This window comes from Procambarus clarkii, chromosome 58, assembly GCF_040958095.1.
Source record: "Procambarus clarkii isolate CNS0578487 chromosome 58, FALCON_Pclarkii_2.0, whole genome shotgun sequence".
NCBI classification, from domain to species: Eukaryota; Metazoa; Arthropoda; class Malacostraca; order Decapoda; family Cambaridae; genus Procambarus; species Procambarus clarkii.
The window spans coordinates 26,165,394-26,174,626 of NC_091207.1; the positions used below are offsets into that span (position 1 = coordinate 26,165,394).

Below are 9,233 nucleotides of genomic sequence, written 5' to 3' on the forward strand. Positions count from 1 at the left end.
GCAGCCACTAACATACCCCACCAAGAGCACCCACTAACATACCCCACCAAGAGCACCCACTAACATACCCCACCAAGAGCACCCACTAACATACCCCACCAAGAGCACCCACTAACATACCCCACCAAGAGCACCCACTAACATACCACCCACCAAGAGCAGCCACTAACATACCCCACCAAGAGCACCCACTAACATACCCCACCAAGAACACCCACTAACATACCCCACCAAGAGCACCCACTAACATACCACCCACCAAGAGCACCCACTAACATACCCCACCAAGAGCACCCACTAACATACCACCCACCAAGAGCACCCACTAACATACCACCCACCAAGAGCACCCACTAACATACCCCACCAAGAGCACCCACTAACATACCACCCACCAAGAGCACCCACTAACAAACCCCACCAAGAGCACCCACTAACATACACCACCAAGAGCACCCACTAACATACCCCCCCACCAAGAGCACCCACTAACAAACCCCACCAAGAGCACCCACTAACATACCCCCCCACCAAGAGCACCCACTAACATACCACCCACCAAGAGCACCCACTAACATACCATCCACCAAGAGCACCCACTAACATACCCCACCAAGAGCACCCACTAACATACCACCCACCAAGAGCACCCACTAACATACCATCCACCAAGAGCACCCACTAACATACCATCCACCAAGAGCACCCACTAACATACCACCCACCAAGAGCACCCACTAACATACCATCCACCAAAATCACCCACCAACATACCACCCACCAAGAGCACCCACTAACATACCCCACCAAGAGCACCCACTAACATACCCCACCAAGAGCTGCCATGTCAATAATGCCATTAATAGAAATTTGGAGTTAGATGAGACAATACTTCTAAGCGTATACGGTCCATGTACCACTGTACCACACAACCATTACCCACCAGGACCTGTAGACGTCAATAGCATCTCGTATGCAACTCTTTTTTTTTTTCCCGCGTCAAATTCTCTTAAGTCTCCCCTGCCAACCGAGACCGTGTCAGCCCCACGCTCCATACCCTGAACATTTGTTCACGAAATAAGAACAAATAACATTTGTTCAAGTTGGTGTTGATTATTTATAAACGGATCTCGACAAGTTCATTCGTTCAAACATGTGTATCTTTTCCTTTGCATCAAGTGTTTAATTTTGTTTTTATATAATTATTAGCTACGAGATATTTAGCTTCTGATTAAACACACTTAAAAATAATTACTTCCATGGTTCCTTTCTTACTTATCTCTCAATATTGACTTTTTTGGTGACACAGTTTACAAGATAAATCTTAGAAAAACACTTCTGTAAATCAACACAGCATTACAAATAGCAATTCTTCCATCAGCATGACAAATAAGCTAGTTAACCTGAATAAATATATTTTACAACCATTTTCTATGGAACTTGTCACGTGACTATGTATTTGTCTAAGCGACTGAGTTTAATATTCACGTACACTTTACTATTCAAATCTATTATTACAAGTGTATTTTGTCTTAGATTCATATAATTATACAACAAGGAAATGACAACACGGAATTTGAGTACCTTTAAATATGGAAGACCCCCATACAGACCGTTGGGTTAAGTTAACAGGGTTATTGATCGAGGTATTGACCTCGGCGCCAGGCTGCGGCCTACATAACACATGGCAGCATTTGGGGAAACACGAGACACACATATACATAAACTATATAATACACAGAAACCATATAATACACAGAAGCCAACACTTAACCCAGACAATTCCTTAAGCAACAGGCTAAGAGAAAATTCTTCATAGTCCCCTCAGCAAACGTTGATCTGTATTTGGTTCGTGAGATTGAGGGCGACGGGGTCCTTGGGCCCTGGGGCCCTGGCTAGGGGGTACCCTGGGGCCCTGGCTAGGGGGACCTTGGGGCCCTGGCTAGGGGGACCCTGGGGCCCTGGCTAGGGGGAACCTTGGCCCCTTCCACACGAAGGTCACATAGGGCCTCGATGGCACACTCGGGTTCGTTCTAGACCCACAAGTTGGAATCTGGGGATCGAATCCCGGACGGGACGGAAATGACTGGCCACGTTAAAAATCACCTAATGCTGCTGTTCACCTAGCAGCAAATAGGTACCCGGGAGTTAGTTATCTGGTGAGTGAAGTTGCACCCTGGGGAGGGTCAGTACTTTGACCTTGAGGACGACCTCGACATAAACTTCAAATATATAACTGAAAACTCACACCCCAGAAGTGACTCGAACCCATACTGCCAGGAGCACTCTGCAACTGGCGTTCAAGACCTCTTAACCACTCGACCATCACGACCGGACAAAAGATGATGGTAGCCGAAACTAATTCCCCATCATCCCGCCGGCACTCTGATGGTAATCTTGGGCATGGTATTTTATCAAATCACCTCACGTGTGCCCCAAAGAATGAGGTGATTTGATAAAATACCATGCCTAAGATTACAATCAGAGTACCGGCGGGATGATGGGGAATTAGCCTCGGCTACCATCATCTTTTGTCCGGTCGTGATGGTCGAGTGGTTAAGAGGTCTTGAACGCCAGTTGCAGAGTGCTCCTGGCAGTATGGGTTCGAGTCACTTCTGGGGTGTGAGTTTTCAGTTATATATTTGAAGTTTATGTCGAGGTCGTCCTCAAGGTCAAAGTACTGACCCTCCCCAGGGTGCAACTTCACTCACCAGATGACTAACTCCCGGGTACCCAGCTGGCACAGCAGAGCCAGCTGAGAGAGCCACCAAGCACCAACAGCGCCAGCTGAGAGAGCCACCAAGCACCAACAGCGCCAGCTGAGAGAGCCACCAAGCACCAACAGCGCCAGCTGAGAGAGCCACCAAGCACCAACAGCGCCAGCTGAGAGAGCCACCAAGCACTAACAGCACCAGCTGAGAGAGCCACCAAGCACCAACAGCGCCAGCTGAGAGAGCCACCAAGCACCAACAGAGCCAGCTGAGAGAGCCACCAAGCACCAACAGCGCCAGCTGAGAGAGCCACCAAGCACCAACAGCGCCAGCTGAGGGAGCCACCAAGCACCAACAGCGCCAGCTGAGAGAGCCACCAAGCACTAACAGCACCAGCTGAGAGAGCCACCAAGCACCAACAGCGCCAGCTGAGAGAGCCACCAAGCACCAACAGCGCCAGCTGAGGGAGCCACCAAGCACCAACAGCGCCAGCTGAGGGAGCCACCAAGCACCAACAGCGCCAGCTGAGGGAGCCACCAAGCACCAACAGCGCCAACTGAGAGAGCCACCAAGCACCAACAGCGCCAGCTGAGAGAGCCACCAAGCACCAACAGCGCCAGCTGAGAGAGCCACCAAGCAACAAGAGGGCCAGCTGAGAGAGCCACCAAGCACCAACAGCGCCAGCTGAGGGAGCCACCAAGCACCAACAGCGCCAGCTGAGGGAGCCACCAAGCACCAACAGCGCCAGCTGAGAGAGCCACCAAGCACCAACAGCGCCAGCTGAGAGAGCCACCAAGCACCAACAGCGCCAGCTGAGAGAGCCACCAAGCAACAAGAGGGCCAGCTGAGAGAGCCACCAAGCACCAACAGCGCCAGCTGAGGGAGCCACCAAGCACCAACAGAGCCGGCTGAGAGAGCCACCAAGCACCAACAGAGCCGGCTGAGAGAGCCACCAAGCAACAAGAGGGCTGTGCTGCCTCACATTTGTGTTCAAAAATAAACAATCGACAAGGAATGGTTAAACGCTTCCCTCCCCCTCCCCCTCCCCCCCCCCCCCCTGCCCACCCCCTCCCCTCATCCCCACCCCCCTCCCCTCCACCCCCCTCCCCTTTACCCCCCCTGCCCACCCCCCTCGCCTCCTCCCCCACCCTTGCCTCGCCAGGTCAGTGCACTACGGGCTCGCCATAGCCCGTGCTACTTCCAGCTTGTTGTACCGAGTGGCTGAATCTCAAACACCAACATCCTCCCATGTCTGGTCCTACCCAAATTCGCCACTGTAGTTTACCTGTAGAGGATTTCAAGAGTGTTTCTTTTTGTCCAAGTCTGGCCTGGGAGGAGAGTGTGTGTGGTGACTTGTAAGGGAGTTCTCGTAGGATCCCGCACACCCTCACACACCCACCACAACCTGCTTGATCCGGCGCTCCTGTAGGTACTTGTCTAATGGCGTCTTGGGGGCAACCTGTCCTTTCGATACATCGTTTATTTTACGTATGTGATTTAGTTACGAGGCTGGGTTTTGTACGTTGTGGCAGATGAAGAGAACAGCCTACCCGATGACCTCCATTCTTACGGCGGCTCTGCTCTAAACGGGCTCTATTCTCTATTTCCTATTGTATTTTTAGCGTAGTAGTCTGCGTCCTTGGCTCACAACCGAGGGACTAGGGGGTCAAAACCTCGGACAGGACAGAAACTGTAGGGAAAGATTCCTTTACGTGATATGCCTCTGTCTCACTTGTAAATAGGTATCCTGGAGTTAGGAAGCTGTTGTGGGATGTATCCTGGGGAAGCCAGTGGCTGGCTTGGGGGGGGGGGGGACTCGATATGCCCAATTTCTGGCTTCCTGTCCCCAAAAACGGGAATTATAACCTGACGTTTCAGTAAGTTATTCAAATTGATTTCAAACTTTCTCCATATATGTTCGTACATTTATAGTTGGGTTAATGTACACAAACTTAGAGGAAACTGTCGTACACCACACAAGACACAACTGTCGTACACCACACAAGACACAACTGTCGTACACCACACAAGACACAACTGTCGTACACCACACAAGACACAACTGTCGTACACCACACAAGACACAACTGTCGTACACCACACACACGACACAACTGTCGTACACCACACAAGACACAACTGTCGTACACCACACAAGACACAACTGTCGTACACCACACAAGACACAACTGTCGTACACCACACAAGACACAACTGTCGTACACCACACACAAGACACAACTGTCGTACACCACACACGACACAACTGTCGTACACCACACAAGACACAACTGTCGTACACCACACAAGACACAACTGTCGTACACCACACACGACACAACTATCGTACACCACACACAAGACACAACTGTCGTACACCACACACAAGACACAACTGTCGTACACCACACACAAGACACAACTGTCGTACACCACACAAGACACAACTGTCGTACACCACACACGACACAACTGTCGTACACCACACAAGACACAACTGTCGTACACCACACACAAGACACAACTGTCGTACACCACACACAAGACACAACTGTCGTACACCACGCACAAGACACAACTGTCGTACACCACACAAGACACAACTGTCGTACACCACACAAGACACAACTGTCGTACACCACACACACGACACAACTGTCGTACACCACACACACGACACAACTGTCGTACACCACACAAGACACAACTGTCGTACACCACACACAAGACACAACTGTCGTACACCACACACGACACAACTGTCGTACACCACACAAGACACAACTGTCGTACACCACACAAGACACAACTGTCGTACACCACACACAAGACACAACTGTCGTACACCACACAAGACACAACTGTCGTACACCACACAAGACACAACTGTCGTACACCACACAAGACACAACTGTCGTACACCACACACACGACACAACTGTCGTACACCACACAAGACACAACTGTCGTACACCACACAAGACACAACTGTCGTACACCACACACACGACACAACTGTCGTACACCACACAAGACACAACTGTCGTACACCACACACACGACACAACTGTCGTACACCACACAAGACACAACTGTCGTACACCACACACAAGACACAACTGTCGTACACCACACACACGACACAACTGTCGTACACAACACAAGACACAACTGTCGTACACCACACACACGACACAACTGTCGTACACCACACAAGACACAACTGTCGTACACCACACACAAGACACAACTGTCGTACACCACACACACGACACAACTGTCGTACACCACACACACGACACAACTGTCGTACACCACACAAGACACAACTGTCGTACACCACACACACGACACAACTGTCGTACACCACACAAGACACAACTGTCGTACACCACACACAAGACACAACTGTCGTACACCACACACAAGACACAACTGTCGTACACCACACACAAGACACAACTGTCGTACACCACACACACGACACAACTGTCGTACACCACACACACGACACAACTGTCGTACACCACACAAGACACAACTGTCGTACACCACACACACGACACAACTGTCGTACACCACACAAGACACAACTGTCGTACACCACACACAAGACACAACTGTCCGTACACCACACACACGACACAACTGTCGTACACAACACAGACACAACTGTCCGTACACCACACACACGAACACAACTGTCGTACACCACACAAGACACAAACTGTCGTACACCACACACAAGACACAACTGTCGTACACCACACAAGACACAACTGTCGTACACCACACACACCGACACAACTGTCCGTACACCACACAAGACACACTGTCGTACACCACACACACACGACACAACTGTCGTACACCACACAAGACAACAACTGTCGTACACCACACACAAGACACAACTGTCGTACACCACACACACGACACAACTGTCGTACCACCACACACGACACAACTGTCGTACACCACACAAGACACAACTGTCGTACACCACACACAAGACACAACTGTCGTACACCACACAAGACACAACTGTCGTACACCACACACGACACAACTATCGTACACCACACACAAGACACAACTGTCGTACACCACACACAAGACACAACTGTCGTACACCACACACAAGACACAACTGTCGTACACCACACACAAGACACAACTGTCGTACACCACACACGACACAACTGTCGTACACCACACAAGACACAACTGTCGTACACCACACACAAGACACAACTGTCGTACACCACACACAAGACACAACTGTCGTACACCACACACACAAGACACAACTGTCGTACACCACACACAAGACACAACTGTCGTACACCACACACAAGACACAACTGTCGTACACCACACACAAGACACAACTGTCGTACACCACACAAGACACAACTGTCGTACACCACACACAAGACACAACTGTCGTACACCACACACAAGACACAACTGTCGTACACCACACACACAAGACACAACTGTCGTACACCACACACAAGACACAACTGTCGTACACCACACACAAGACACAACTGTCGTACACCACACAAGACACAACTGTCGTACACCACACAAGACACAACTGTCGTACACCACACACAAGACACAACTGTCGTACACCACACAAGACACAACTGTCGTACACCACACACACAAGACACAACTGTCGTACACCACACACAAGACACAACTGTCGTACACCACACAAGACACAACTGTCGTACACCACACACAAGACACAACTGTCGTACACCACACACAAGACACAACTGTCGTACACCACACACAAGACACAACTGTCGTACACCACACACAAGACACAACTGTCGTACACCACACAAGACACAACTGTCGTACACCACACAAGACACAACTGTCGTACACCACACACACAAGACACAACTGTCGTACACCACACACGGGACCAGTCTTCAGGTCCTGAGCCTGGTCTACAATACTGGGTTTACCATTGATCTTCCTCACCTATTTACCAGAAATGTTTAATATATACATCGCTTCTCCCTCCCCCACCCCCACCACCCCCCACCCACCACCCACACTTCGCCGTATATGTTCATATGTGTTCCTTGTATGATCGATCACTCCCTGATCGTATTGACCAGAAGATTGACTGGGGCCGTGTGTACAACACCTGCATCTTGATTCTGTGATCTTGCTTGGTGATTTTGCCATGGTGGTGGTGGGGGGGGGGGGGGGTTGTTGCAGGATCTTTCGTCGCTGTGTTGACATTCACGAGGTCAATCACCGGATTTGTTTACAAGAGCGTCTGAGGGTGGTAGTGTAGTAGGAGTGGTGAAAGCCTTGTATTGTGTGTAGTAGTAGTAGTAATGAACGACCTTGCGTGCGTGCGTGCGTGCGTGCGTGCGTGTGTTTATTGCTCGCACATGAGCGGACAATTATAAATTGATGCCATGTGTTGGTTCGTGTTCACGTCTGTTGTCTTGTTTGTGTTCCGGCGAATGAATATTCAGACCATTATTGCGTCACCCACGTTAATGTTCTTGGTGAGTGTTTGACGTGTTTATCTATGAAACTGTGGTTCGAATACTGTTGCTGAGAGAGAGAGAGAGAGAGAGAAAGGGAGAGAGAGAGAGAGAGAGAGAGAGAGAGAGAGAGAGAGAGAGAGAGAGAGAGAGAGAGAGAGAGAGAGAGAGAGAGAGAGAGAGAGAGAGAGAGAGAAAGGGAGAGAGAGAGAGAGAGAGAGAGAGAGAGAGAGAGAGAGAGAGAGAGAGAGAGAGAGAGAGAGAGAGAGAGAGAGAGAGAGAGAGAGAGAGAGAGACTGACCAAGCAACTGGTCAGTCAATTGTCCAGGTCACACAGCAACAATCAGAAACATTACAATCTCAGATACTACATACTCAGACCATAAGCTCACTGAAGTGCAAACTAACATTAATAACGGTAGTAGGTCCAAGAGAACCAACAAGCAAGAAGGAGTATTCAATCAATTCAATTTCAACAATAAGAGGATCGACTGGGAACAAATAAATATAGACCTTGCAACCATTCAATGGGAGACGGTCTTAAGCGACAAAACTCCCACACAGGGAATAGCTCAACTGACAGCTGAAGCTTACAAGGTCTGCTTGAAGCACGTGCCTGTGAGGAGGGGCAGAAAGAGGACCACTCTAGAAAGAGAACGCAGACGACTTTACAGAAGAAGGAAAAATATAATGGAAATAATTAAGCAGACACGACCATCACAAGAAAGGAAAATAAACCTAAACAGGGAGATCGAAGCACTAGAGCAAACGTTGAAGCGATCATACGAGTCTGAGGAAATGGAATTAGAACAGAAAACTATACAAGAGATAAAGAAAAAATATTTTTCACATATGCAAAATCAAAATCAAAACTTCCGCCATTATTAGACCTTTAATATAACCGAAGATACGTACACAGAGGACAACAAAGAAATTAGTGAAATTCAAAGAAGCCAGTATGAGGCTATGTTTAGCACACCAATAAAAAACATGAAAG

At 49.2% G+C, this 9,233-nt stretch overlaps 1 protein-coding gene across 1 annotated transcript in view; it reads right to left on the reverse strand.

Moving 5' to 3' along the window:
- LOC123767986 (protein tyrosine phosphatase domain-containing protein 1) overlaps window positions 1-9,233 on the reverse strand; it is a 75,689-nt gene that overhangs the window by 55,189 nt on the left and 11,267 nt on the right. The window lies entirely within an intron of this gene.